The 13735-nt window shown below is 39.0% G+C and overlaps 2 long non-coding RNA genes across 2 annotated transcripts in view; one reads left to right on the top strand and one right to left on the bottom strand.

Annotated features, from left to right (window-relative positions):
• LOC119472608 overlaps positions 1 to 13735 on the bottom strand; it is a 247208-nt gene that overhangs the window by 89215 nt on the left and 144258 nt on the right. The gene's annotated exons all lie outside the window — the stretch shown is intronic.
• LOC119472607 overlaps positions 1 to 13735 on the top strand; it is a 30616-nt gene that overhangs the window by 4759 nt on the left and 12122 nt on the right. The window contains exon 2 of the long non-coding RNA XR_005201755.1: positions 3002 to 3271. This is a non-coding gene — a long non-coding RNA (uncharacterized LOC119472607). The remainder of the gene's footprint in view (positions 1 to 3001; positions 3272 to 13735) is intronic.

Genomic DNA, 13735 nt, shown 5'->3' with positions numbered 1-13735 from the left:
AGGGAGGGATTGCTGGGAGTGGGGAGGTTGAGGACGGATAACATGGGGAGAAATGCCGGATATAGGTGACAGGGGGGTGGAGGCAGCAAACCACCTTGCCATGTATGTACCTGTGTATCAACCCTGCAAGATCTACACATGTACTCCAGAACATAAAGTACAATTTAAAAAAAAGGAAAAAAAAGAACGCTTAAAATATACTCTCGTAGGCAGGGCACGGTGGCTCATGCCTGTAATCCCAGCACTTTGGGAGGCCAAGGCAGGCAGATCACGAGGTCAAGAGATTGAGACCATCCTGGCCAACATGGTGAAACCTCTTCTCTACTAAAAATACAAAAAAAATAGCCTGGCGTGGTGGTGCGTGCCTGTAGTCCCAGCTACTCAGGAGGCTGAGACAGGAGAATTGCTTGAAACTGGAAAACGGAAGTTGCAGTGGGCCGGGATAGCGCCACTGCACTCCAGCCTGGCGACAGAGCGAGACCCCGTCTCAAAACAAACAACAACAACAAATATATATATATATATATATATATATATATATATACTCTCGTAGCAATTTTTAAGTATGCAATATATTGTTGTTCACAATAGCCACAAGGATGTCTGCTTGATTGATATCTTGAACTTTTTCCTCCTGCCTAATGGACATTTTGAATCCTTTACCAATATCACCCCTAGTCCCTGGGAGTTTAGTCTTGTAGGCCATATACTGGCATGAGCAAGGTCACCTCAGATGTTAGGGCTTCTGATTGACTGACTAGTGTCTCTTTATGACATCTTTAAGCTAAAAAGGCTAAGGAAAGTGAACTATGGAACAACATTTATTTTATCTGAAAAATGTACACATATGATATTTTGGTAAAGTGTATTTTCCTCTGATGCACATATATAATATTTTTATGTCTGTATTTTGCTCATATTTTAATTTCAAGTTTTAATTCCATTTTAGATATTCTGCTTTGTGTAGCCTCCATCATAGCCCTTGCTCCCATATCTGTTGACTTTGATAATTGACATCCAAGTTCAGTGGTCATCTCCTCAGCACCACTGGTTCTAAAAGCAAAACAACTCATCCTTATTCTAGTCAATCTGTGGCATACTTGTGTGTTTTCTTTGTTGAAGACAAAAAATAAGAAATTACCTTATAACACTAACCCAACCAAATTCACTATTACACAGTACACCCATGTAATAAACCTGCACGTGTATCCTCTGAATCTGAAATGAAAATAAAAATAAAAATAAGAATAACCTGAGCTCTTAAAAAATTACCTCATTCATATCTTTTTTTCTTTGTTCATTTTCTATGTCCCTTTGGCACTCCACCACCTGTAACAAGCCCACACGCTGGCGTGTAAAGCTCCGTGGGAGACAGGTCCTTGTCTTTCTGGTTTCGAAGCTGCAGCTCAGAATCTGGAATAGTGCCTGCCACATTGTAAGCCATCAAAAAGTGTGTGTTAAGTGAAGGGAGGATAAAATCACACTCCCCCAGTGTCAATGAATCCGATGGGATGTGTTTGTGTTTATGGTGAAGGATGGGTTATCATAAATCATAAACCAACCCAAGACTAGGGCAAGCCTCCACTAAAATCCTATTAAAGTAAATGAAAGCCTGAGGGCTTCTGTGGAATGGCAGCTGCTCTCATTTCAGAATGGGCCTAGTTTCTCATTCAGCCAAAAGTCTTGTGCACAATTTCTCCCCCATAGCTCATTTCTTCCGTAATCCTTTTTGATGGAGATCCTTGCTTCGTCCCAGTACAATGACATTTCTTTCATGGCTGGGCTGACTGCCAAGGGCCCAGATAAAGCAGAAACTGGAGTGGAATATTCTTTTCTGGAATAGCTATAACCTTCCAGCTGCTTGGAGTTGTGTTATCTTCCGGGAGAATGACAGTCTGTTTCTCTCTTAGAAATGGAGAGGCTTTTCCACATTCCCATAGCATGTCTCCAATGGAGCAGGGAACAGATCCTTAAGTACCTTGGGAAGGGACTGGTCTTCCTGGAATTTTGGATACTCCAAAGCTTCCCAGACCATGCCATTCATCCTTCAGCTACTCAGTGCAAAGTTGTCCTACTCATGCTCGAATTTCTTTTCCTGGCCAGGAAGCGACTTCCAGGATTCTCTGAGAAATCATAATAGGAAGGGAATTTTCTCCCACCTTTCACTTAGGCATCTCAGTAAAGCAAGGGTCAGGGGCAACCAATTCCTGATTTCAGCAAAGCTGAAATAAAGCCATTTGAAGTCACTCTGTTGGAAAATAACATTAGGGCCCTAGAGAGAGTACATGGGAATTATGAATGGTGCAATCCTCAGACTGGGATTTTTGCCAGCATCCAGGTCAATTTAAGGTGGGTTCTCTCTGGAACACCTTTTTCAGGCACCCAGGTACGAGGACTGGATGAGGCAGGAGAGTGAAGGTGTGGCATGGGGAAGAGGAGGAGCGGAGAGGACTGTATGGGGCATAGGGACATGGTTTCTATTGCCTGAAGAGTATCTTCAATGTTGAGTCCTTTGATTTGATAATTCAGCCTCTTTTCATCTTTATGATATTTTAGAACTAAATATTTGAAGGAAATATGCTATGAACATTAAAGTTTCTATTCTGTAGAAACGAAACCAACCACCTCTTTCTCAACCTGATTTTTCTTTTTAGGAGTAGCCATTTTATGATTTCAGGTTTTCCTGTGTTCTGTTCTATACATTGACATTTTGGCCAAGCTTTCTGACATTCTCAAACTACTATTCTGGAGGGGATAAAAAGTTAATTTGAGTTTTCTGCTATTCAACGCATTTTCTTTTCCCTTACAAAATTACCTTGTATCTCCTCTTCTCACAAAATGCTAGCAATCCAGATATTGTTGAGAATATTTTAGAGAATTGACCTTTCTAGGTTGTTAAACTCTTTCAGCTCCTGGAAAAATAGATTACTTTAGAGGGGGGCTAAAGGGCTAAAGGAAGTCTTACACCTGCTACAATTCCCACTGCTAATGATTTTTATAGATGTGTTTCTCTGGATTCATTGTTGGAATGAATAATGAAAGGGGAGAAGAATAGACTCACTTGGTTGTTTGTCCTCATGCATATTGATTCATAAAACTAAAGACCTCAAGGGAACATTGTGAGCTAAATCCCTTCATCCCCCTGTCTCCAGGGAAGAATTTACTTGGATACTTCAAGACAGAAGGTCGACTGCACTTAACAGCCACCATAAGAAACTCTGCCTCTTTCTTTAGCCGTGTGCCTCAGTGTCTTATCAATTCTTGCAGGCAGGTAATTATTCATAAACTCTAACTTAAATAATTCCAAAACTCAGTAAAAAATGTGTTTGTCTATTTTATTTACTCCTGTATCTGCAATTTCTTGAGAGAATGATTGGCATCTAGTAGGCACTAACTAAGTGCCTTTTCGAATAAATGAATAAATAACTGAATGAATAAATAAGAATTAAGTTATATAACAGAGAAGGTGGCATAATCATTCAAGTTACCAAGTATTATTGAGAATTATTCGAGGCATACTGCTGTTTCGGCACTGTGTGGAGTTTGCAGACATGAAAGGGAAGAGTTTGTTAACCCTGGGTTTTGATTGTTTCTCGCAATCTAATAAGGGTGTGTCTCTAAACACAAGTAACCACAATCCAAAGAAGATTATGAAAGGTATAATCTAAAGCATAAAGAGGGAGCATGAAATAAATGCATGTGTTTGTGTTAGGATGAATAAAGATGGCATAGAGATAAGATGATGACAGGTTTTGAACTACTGTGGGACTTGGAGGTTGAAGGCCTTTCCAGGCAGAGGTGAGACACACAGTAAAGGAGGGGAAGGAAACCGCAGGGTTGGATCCACAGCCACATAATCTGGTGCGTCTTGAGGGCTTTGCATGGCTGTGTACGTATGTGATGGCGTTGGTGATGTGATGTATATGATGGAGCAGGTGGAAAAAAGCAGGAAAGGTTTGCTGGGTCTTCTAAAGACAGCTACTAGTAAGTTCAGAGAAAGGAAAGAATTATTCATGTCATGCAATCCCATACTGCAGGTACCATTAAGTCTAGATTTTTTTGTCTGTTTTGTTTACAATTGTATCTGTGGCTGGAATGGTGCCTGAAACATGGTTAATGCTGGATAAATATTTAGTGACTATGAAATACTAGTACTCTGAGGATGGCAAACACAGGTCATGCCTTTGTGAAACTGTTTGATTCCTTCTTGGTTTATATTCCCCCTGCCAAAGAACCTGCTTTCAAACTAGAAAAAAATCAAACAGTTATCAATAAAGGATATCTGGCTGAGTGTAGTGGCTCATGCCTGCAATCCTAGCACTTTGGGAGGCCAAGGCCAGCCTGCGCAACATGGCAAGACCCCTTCTCCACAAAAAATACAGAAATTAGCTAAGAATGGTGGTGTACATCTGCAGTCCCTCCTACTCTGGAGGCTGAGCGGTGATTGTGCCACTGCCCTCCAGCCTGACAGAGAGTGAGGACCCGTCTTAAAAATAAGTAATTAAATAAATATAGGATATTTAAGGCTAAGGCAGTAAAATAACATCTATATTCTTGGAATAATTTCAATATTTTGGGCTTTGGAGACATAATATATTTGGATACTGAAATAATTTCAGTTATAATTTTACAACTACTATCAATATGTTTTTGAGAACTTATGGAAAATAGCAAAGGTAACAGGAAAATGTATTGGCTAACATTGGCCCAACTTTTGAAAAGCAAATTCTACTGAGCAATATACTAGATATTGCTTGGTGGGTAGATCCTCTATAGTTCTAAATTATTATTAATTGGGTTATTTATAAGCACTTGGTGGCTGTTAGTTTTAGTTAGGCTGTACCACTCCTGGCTGGATGGTGGCTGGGGAAAGCTGCCATGAAGAGTTGGATCATAGAGGTAAGTATGTTCCAGCTATGCATTTTAAGAACAGCGTAGCAGCAGTAAAATCAGCATGGTGTATAGTCATTGGAATGGGTTAAGCCTTCTTGACTAATAGTAATAAACCCATCAGTAAGACAGTGGTCAGGTTATAAATGACCGAAGTTCTGCAAACATAGATGATGGCTGTAAAAATAGAGGATAATGTGTAGCTGAAAATTACCTTGGAACTGTAGTCTGGCAGATGGATATATACATAGTAGCAAATAACAGAACCTCTAGTCAGATTAATTTAAATGAGTTCCTAATATGTCTTCTAATACATAACCCAAGCTTGCCCACGAAAGTCTCCATTGTAGAGGGTTATTGTGAATTTCAAGTCAGTTAATGCTTGGTGAGCTCTGAGAGCAATGTATGATATAAAGTAAGGATTTAATTTTTTAAATTATTATTATAGTACTATAAACATCTTCAAATAAAATATTTATAAAAATTCAGCTGTAATTAGAAAATGACCTTCTTACATTTTATGAATAAAAAGTGAGAATGAGCAATAGTGCAAATATATTTGTTGATTTCTATAATTATTTCATACATTCAGGCAACAAACATTTAGTGAATACCTTCTATCTGCTAGCACTACCCTGGATGCTAGAGATGGAAAGATAATTACGGCAATGTATTTATTCTTAAAAAGCTTAGTCTATGGTAGGATCTGATAATCATAGCATGTATAACAACTAAACAACTTTAATACATATGTCTGATTTATAACTATCTCTGTTAGATCATAAGTTTCTGGAGGGACAAACTGCTTCATTTCCATGTTTACATCTCTAATAGCTAGAACACAGAATGTTTCCTAATATATGCTCCATATATGAATGCTGATATCTGATCACCTCAAAATGGACTCTTTGAAATTCAAAATGTGACACAGCAAATTTTTTTTTTAATGCAAACTGAGCTTTCAAGAGAAACAGAAATGCTCCAGTTGCCAAGATGGAAGATGGACTGAAAACCATAGTTGTGAACTCATGAGTTGATGCTGCAGCTACTCTGGCTGATGGTCCCAAGCACAAAGGACTTGTGCTTTAATGCCATGAGGCCCAGGAGTGAACTACTAAAGGATGGACTTCATAAAAAAGAAAACTGAATCCAAAGAAATGATTCCTAGACAAGACACATTTCTGAGCCAGGAAATAAGCATTGACTATATAAAATGTTATTTATAAAGATTATTTTAGTGACAAGAAAGCAAAATGAATTAAAATATGGGCACAAAGAATGTGTAAGATTGTAGGAAATGGTGTTCTGGAGGGAGAAGGAGATAATCATCAAATTAAGACTTTGTTAGTGTGCAAACTAAAAGTTTAAAGGTAACTTTTACTAAATAGATTATATGATTTCCAAGCTAGTAAAGGGCAAAACAATGATTAAAGAAAACCCAATAATTAATAGAAGGCAGAAAAAAAGAAAAAAAAAGAAAAAATGTATGGTAAATTACAAACACTAAATAAGATGATAGAAATAAATCTCAATCACAATTTTTAAATAAAATGAGTACAGATGGCTTACATTTGCAATTAAAAGTAGAGATTTTCAGATTGGATTTCAAAAATCTAGGGTAAGTTTATTTAAAGACACATAATTATTTTAAAAAAACAGCTCAGAGAAGTTGGAAAAAAGTGGGAAAAGATACACCAAGCAAATACTAAATTAAAAGGAAGTTGATAAATCTATATTAATATCAAAAAACCCTATGTACCACAACATTTATATAATTAGGTTGGTGCAAAAGTAATTACTGTTTATGTCATTACCTTCAATGGCAAAGGCTGCAATTACTTTTGCACTAACCTATTTATACAATAAACAGATATATTTTAATTTGAGCCTATGAAAGTTACTTTTGGAATATAAATATATATTCACTATAAAGGAATTACCGTTTTTCAGAGCAAAGACCATGAACTTTAGGATTTAGAGTCTGAGTATGAATTTTAGTTGATTGTACTAATACTTATATAATAGTAACCAGACAATAATAAAAATTTATATCATCTTTCAGCTACTCTATAAGTACATTTTAAAATTTAACTTTATCTTCTGAGTCATTCTTACTATTCCTATTTGAAAGATGAAGAAATTGAAGCTGATGGAAATTAAGAGATTTGCTCAATGACATGAGCCAACATGGGACTCAGATCCATACCTGTGTGATGTCCCAGTAGTGCTTTTAATCATGATGCTCCTGGGGCCTTGGTTTGCATAGAAACTCCTTGATAGATGTGAGAAGAACCTTGGGGACAGTTGAGCAACCCAGAGTAGAAGTAAAGATCTCAAGCACTGAGCAGTTTGACTAAGTGTCCACCGACGAGCCACCCAAGTGATGTGGAAGGAAATGGGGAAGAAGGACCTGTCCATCTTAGAGGTCTTTATTATGGTTGGGGAACTCAGCTGGAGCCTTGGAGTCAGTGAGTACTTCCATGAGTTATGGAAATAGGCAGTGCCAGCAGTAAATTCAATTTGTTCTGAAACATCCCTGCTATTCATTCCTAGGGCCACCACCCATAATTGCCCTCTATGTAAGGGTGAGTGGACAAGGGACCAAGTGAGTACTCCAACTTCCCAGGAGAAACAGATGCATTTTTTCTGATTCCCCACAGAGGCTGAATGGGTTAGTGGCATTTCTGGCTGCTTCTTTCATCCTAGTAGCCTAAACTCTAGAGTGCTATCTGAGTCCTAGTCTTTCCACACGTTGATGTTTTAGGGTTCTATAATGGCCATTTGGAAGATTTTTCTCTGCGGGATGCCTAGAGAAGTCTCCTTCAGTTGCCTAGAGAAGTCCCCTTCAGTTTCAATATCTTAAAAATGGATGTCTTTTGATTGGCATAAATTCATTCAGGCCCTTCTGGAATTTCCATTGCAAATGTCTAACATGCTTGAAATTATGGCTGCTCAGACAGCAGTGAGTGCTGCTGCAGGCATCTTGACCATCAGTCACTGGACAGTGGGAGGGAGTTTTAAAGTCTTTGTGCGTCTGGCATCCTCTCCTGACCCCATTTTCCAGGCAGAAATCTAACATCAGCCACACCACTGACACATGGGAGCTCTTTCAGCATTTCAATTGCTAACATTGAGCTTGTCTAGTTTCACACTGAGCCCACACCCAACACCTCTCTGTCATCCCACTTCACTTGGTATAATGCTTGTTTTAATTACACGTAGTTGACTTCGTAATTTATTTGACTTGGTGGGTGATATGGTTTGGCTGTGTCCCCACTCAAATCTCATCTTCAATTGTAGTTTCTATAATTTCCATGCTTTGTGAGAGGGACGCAGTGGGAGACAATTGAATCATGGGGGCTGTTTTCCTCATTCTGTTCTCATGGTGGCGAATAAGTCTCACAAGACCTGATGGTTTTATAAGGGGAAACCCCATTCACTTGGCTCTCATTCTCTTCTCTTCTCTGCAGCCATGTGAGACGTGCCTTCTGCCTTCCACCATGATTGTGAGGCCTCCCCAGCCACAAGGAACTGTGAGTCCATTAAACCTCTCTCTTTTGTAAATTGCCCAGTGTCAGGTATGTCTTTATCTGAAGCGTGAAAGCAGACTAATACAGTGGGGCAGGGAGGATAATTGCATTTATAAATTTAGCAAATATTTCTTGGGCACTTTTTTTTTTATGCCTGGCACTCCTCAGGGTTCTGGGGATACAATGGCAAGTCCAGCAGTCAAGTTCTCACCAAGTTTACCTTCCAGTGGATAGCTGCAGAAAGCAAGTATGTGCTGTGTGAGTTGGTGATAAATGCTGTTAAGAAAAAAGGGTATGGTAAAGCAGACAGGGAGCTGCTGGGATGGGGGGTGCTATTTCATACTGGGCATTCAGGGGTGCTCTTCCTGGCATTTGGGGGAGAGAGATAGATGTAGGAGATCAAGCCATGTGGAATCTGGGAAAACAGCATTTCAAGCAGAGACAAAATAAATACCAAGGTGCTAAGACAGGAGCCTGCCTGACATTTCTGAAGAAAGACAGGGAGGCTGGCATGGCTGAAAGATGAAGGCTGGAATAGTAGAGACTGAGCTTTAAGAAGGAGTCAAGACATTCAAGTCCTATAGGACTATGGGAGGAGACCTGGTGTAACAGAGCCATTTCAGCATGTTAGTTTCTGACTTTGACCTTGTTTTCAAGGTTAGTTTCTATAAGTCTTAGTTTCTTCATCTTTGATTTTCATGCTTTATTGAAATTCAAAGCCACCAAAGTATTTGAGAAGTAGAGTAACAAGACCTGACTTTGTTCTAGAAGATTCCTCTGGCAGTAGTTCAGCAATGTTTCTATCCACCACTGGATGAAACAGACTGTTTTTCATAGAGGAGGTTGATTAAATAAATACATTAAATTAAATGGGGAGACTAATTTTCTAGGATCATTTCTATGCACGCTTATCCTGGATTTAGCAGAAACATGTGCACTGATATTTAAAATGGCTCAAATACTTACTATTGACATAAAATAAATAGGAAACACCTAAACCAAAATAACGCAGTCTGATCCTTTCAACTTTTGGTCTTTCATTCCTTATTTATAATGCAAACTGTCCTGGAAGAGGGTACTATGTATTTCAGCTGCATAAAATGTCTGGCATCAAATTATGAGGACTTATGCTCAGTTATTTTTAGAGGAAGAGACTGTGAGAATCTGGGGTGAATCATACTTAAGTCAAAGACTAAAAGATGCAACTTCAACATATACCTGAAAACAAATAAAATCTTAGTTATGAGTTACCATCAGTTTTAGAAATAGTGATTGTTCATAGTCATATCCAATTTGAAATATATATAGAAAATGATTTCTTTTCCTATGTGCTTGAATCAGAATGAAATATCAGAATACCAAAACATTTCCTTTCCTTTGTTTCTGACGTTTTGATAATTTTTTATTCCTATACACTTAGGAAATTTATTGGAATAAAAAGTGAAATATATATGCCGCCCAAAATTTGTTAGTAAAATTATGATGACGCTTTTGTTGCCTGGAGTTGAAGGGTATTATCTTTTGAGGGCAGAAACTTTTTCTCCACATGTTCCTATTTTCTGAAAATATTTTCTTTCAGTTAATTTAGTTCCACACATTTTGGTTGGCGCGTTTGAATATGTAACTACATTATCGTATAGATGCAGGTAGAAGACTAATAAAAAGGGGCAGTTGTAGAGATCCAGCTATCTAGTGTTCCTCTGAGAAGTAAATTTTAAAACAAGAAACATTCAATTAGATTTCAAGATTGTCAAAAAACCACACTGCCAATAAACTGTGGAAGTGCAAACAATAGACTGTTGGAGCAGAGAGGAAAGAGAGAAGGCTGCAAAATTGCTGATTGTGCTAAAAAGAGCCAAAGGGCTTAAAGGCAAAAAAAAAAAGTTTTTTCAAATATGTTTTGAAAAAGTTTACCAGAAAGTACGACTGAAAATAAATAGGGAGGGAAAAATCCATGTTACTGACAATGGCTTAAGACTGAACTGGTTTTAAAAATCTGTGTCTGACAAGGCAAACCTATTTTGGGCAACTGGGACATAATAAAGACCTGGTTTATTAGAAAATGATTTCAGCAGCTGATGGCATTTCTGCATACTAATAGGCAGGACTTAGAATTTTCGAACATGCCTGCTGCTCCCTTACTAAAATGTCTATAAAGTAATTTGCCATCTAAGCTACTACCTTTACCCAGGAGTGAAGCCTGATTTTGCCTTCAGCTCCCGATCATTCTCATGAAACTGAAAAATCAGGTAGAATGTGTGAAGTCTCAAAGAGCTGATTAAAAGATGGGCAACCAAGGCTATCAGTTTTAACCCTATTCTTGCCGTTGGCTTCCTCAGTGTTACCATAGCCTTTGCACGCTTGTGTTTCTAATGTGTGATGATTACACTCCCCTAGCAAAAATATGTGGCTCAAGAACGTTTAGCATGTGTCATAAACATAAAGTGTTTGTGAAATATACAATTAGGAAGAGAATGGGGTGAAGTCAGTAAGAATTAAGTTATTGAGTTCAATCAACCCAGAGGTAATGTGACTAAGTAACTAGGTGCAGTCTAGGTAGACAAACTACCTTGATTTTCACCCCAGTCTTATTGTTTTCTAGCTGTGTAACCCAGGGCAAATGACTTAACTGCTCTGGCTCCTCATCCATAAAACTAGACTTAACTATTGTAAGGGATCCGTAAGACAAGATGCACAGTGTTCCATAATGCCAGTTATAATTATGAGAGAAAAATCCTCTTAGACTCAAAGAGAAAATGAGAAATCCTGGGACTACATTTACACATGTGAGAAGAAAGTCAACTTACAAAAGTTGGGCTCTAAACCATATTTTAAGAATACAGTAACTGTCAATGGAAGTTGAATCAATGTCATGTAAATAATGAGTGTTGCACAGCCTGCCATATGTCTACAGCCCTCAAAGGTAAAGATGAAATGCCGAACTCTGCCTTACCGTTCAGAAGGACAACTGGGAAGAGTAATGAGACTGAAAAGCTGAAATCCTGTTTGGTGACTATAAGATGGACTGTGAACTCATAAACCTCATAGAGATCTTGAGAAGCCACCTAGTTAAGTTTTCATGTAATCCATATTGAAGGCACTAAAGGCTGTGTATCTCTCTTCTCAACACTTTACACTCAAGAAGTTAGTACTAAATGCTTCCACAATGGTCAATTTACTTGCTCAAGGGCACCCACAGTTAGAAACGGAGTGAGGGCACTGGGCCCAGGTCCCCAGCTCTCCATTCGTCATGCCTTACATACTCTGTGATTGAGGAATCCCTTAAGAGATGCGAAAAAAAAAAAAAAAAAAGGAGTCCTTGCCACTGAGAATAGAAGGCTTTGGTAGCCCAAGAACTTAGGGGGCTGCCCTGAGAGCTCTAATGACCAGCAAAACTGAAACGCCATGCAGTAGACTAATTCACAAAAATCAGACCAAACAATTACTGAGCTTTTAACCAAATGCCAGATAGTGAGAGAGGGCCTAGGGATATGATGAAGAGGGGGTAAGAGAATTTCTGCCCCAGGGGAATCTCAAGGCCTGAAATGATATTGTGCCAGAATTGGGACTAGGAATGCTTCCTCATTCATTCAACATGTGTTTATTAAAGTTGTATGTACCAGGCACTGCTGTAGGCACCCAGAGATGGAATAAAACAAAATATTTTGTTGTACTTTGCAGATATGAAATCTTTTACAAATTGAAGGTTGGTGGCAATTATGCATTGAGCAAGTTGATTAGTGGCATTTTTCCACGGCGTGTACTTACTTCATGTCTCTGTGTCACATTTTGGTAATTGTCACAATATTTCTAACTTTCTCAATATTATTATATTTGTTATGGGGATCTATGTGTCGTGCTCTTTGAGGTGATTATTGTAATTGTTTTGGGAAGCCAGAAACTGCACTCATCTAAGATAGTGAACTGAATAACTGTGTATGTTCAGACTAGTCCACTGACCAGCCATTCTCTTATCTCTCTTTCCCACCTCAGACTTCCTATTCCCTGAGACACAATCATATTAAAATTTAGGTCAATTAATAATCTTACAATGATCTCCAGGTCTTCAAGTGAAAGGAAGAGTTTCAAATATCTCACCTTAAATCGAAAGTGAAAACTTATTAAACTTAGTGAGAAAGGCATGTTGAACCCAAGACAGGCCAAAAGCTAGGACACCTGCACCAAAGAACCAAGCTGTGAATGCAAAGGAAATTAAAAGAGCTACCCCCATGAATATATGGATTATAAAGAAAGTGAAGCAGCTTTACTGCTGACGTGAAGAAAGTTTTAGTGGTCTAGATAGACGATCAAACCAGCTGCAACATTCATTTAAGCCAAAGCCTAATCTAGAGCAAAACTTTAGCTCCCTTCAATTCTTTGAAGGCTGATAAAGATGAGGAGGCTACAAAAGAAAAGTCTGAAACCAGCAGAGGTTGGTTCATGAGGTTTAAGGAAAGAGGCCCTCTTCAAACCACAAAAGTGAAAGGTGGAACCGCAAGTGCTAATGGAGAAGCTGTAGCACATTATCCAGAGCATTTAGCTAAGATAGTTGATGAAGATGGCTACCCTATACAACAGATTTTCAGTGTAGATGAAACCGCCTTCTACTGGAAGAATTATGGAGTAAGTAACTACAGATGTGTTGGAAATTGCAAGAGAAATAGAATTAGAAGTGGAGCTTGAAGATGTGACTGAATTGCTGCAATCACAATAAAACTTTAATGGATGAAGAGTTGCCTCTGTGGAAGGGCAAAGACAGTGATTTCTTAAAAAGAAATCTACTCCTGGTGATGATGCCATGCACATTGTTGAAAGGACAATAAAGGATTTTGAATATGACTATAAATTTAATTGATAAAGCAGCAGCAGGATTGGAAAAGACTGACTCTAACCTTGAAAGAAGTTCTACTGTGGGTAAAATGCTATCAAACAGCATCACATACTTTAAAGAAATGAAGGGGGGAGGATCCAAGATGGCCGTTTAGGAACAGCTCAGGATTGCAGCTCCCAGTGAAAGTGCAGAGGGTGAGTGGACGCCACGTTTTTATTGCCCACAGACTAGGAAATTCCCAGGCGGAGGAGCTCCACGGCTGCCAGTGGGGCTGTTTCGGCCAGTGCCGCTGTGCCGGCTGGCACCGCTGCTTTGCCCCGCGTGGCTGCTTTGTCGGCGCCCTGGAGCAGCGGTTGTCTATACAAAATACACCGGTCCGGGTGCCCTTTTGGCTGGCGATTGGAGCCACGGGAAGTCGCCCATTCGTCTGTTTAAAAAGGGGACTGAGCAGAGAACCAGGACAGTAGAGTCCAGGGCAAAAAAA

This window comes from Cebus imitator, unplaced genomic scaffold (assembly GCF_001604975.1).
Source record: "Cebus imitator isolate Cc_AM_T3 unplaced genomic scaffold, Cebus_imitator-1.0 Scaffold108, whole genome shotgun sequence".
Classification (NCBI taxonomy): domain Eukaryota; kingdom Metazoa; phylum Chordata; class Mammalia; order Primates; family Cebidae; genus Cebus; species Cebus imitator.
This window is presented reverse-complemented; position numbering and strand designations above follow the sequence as displayed.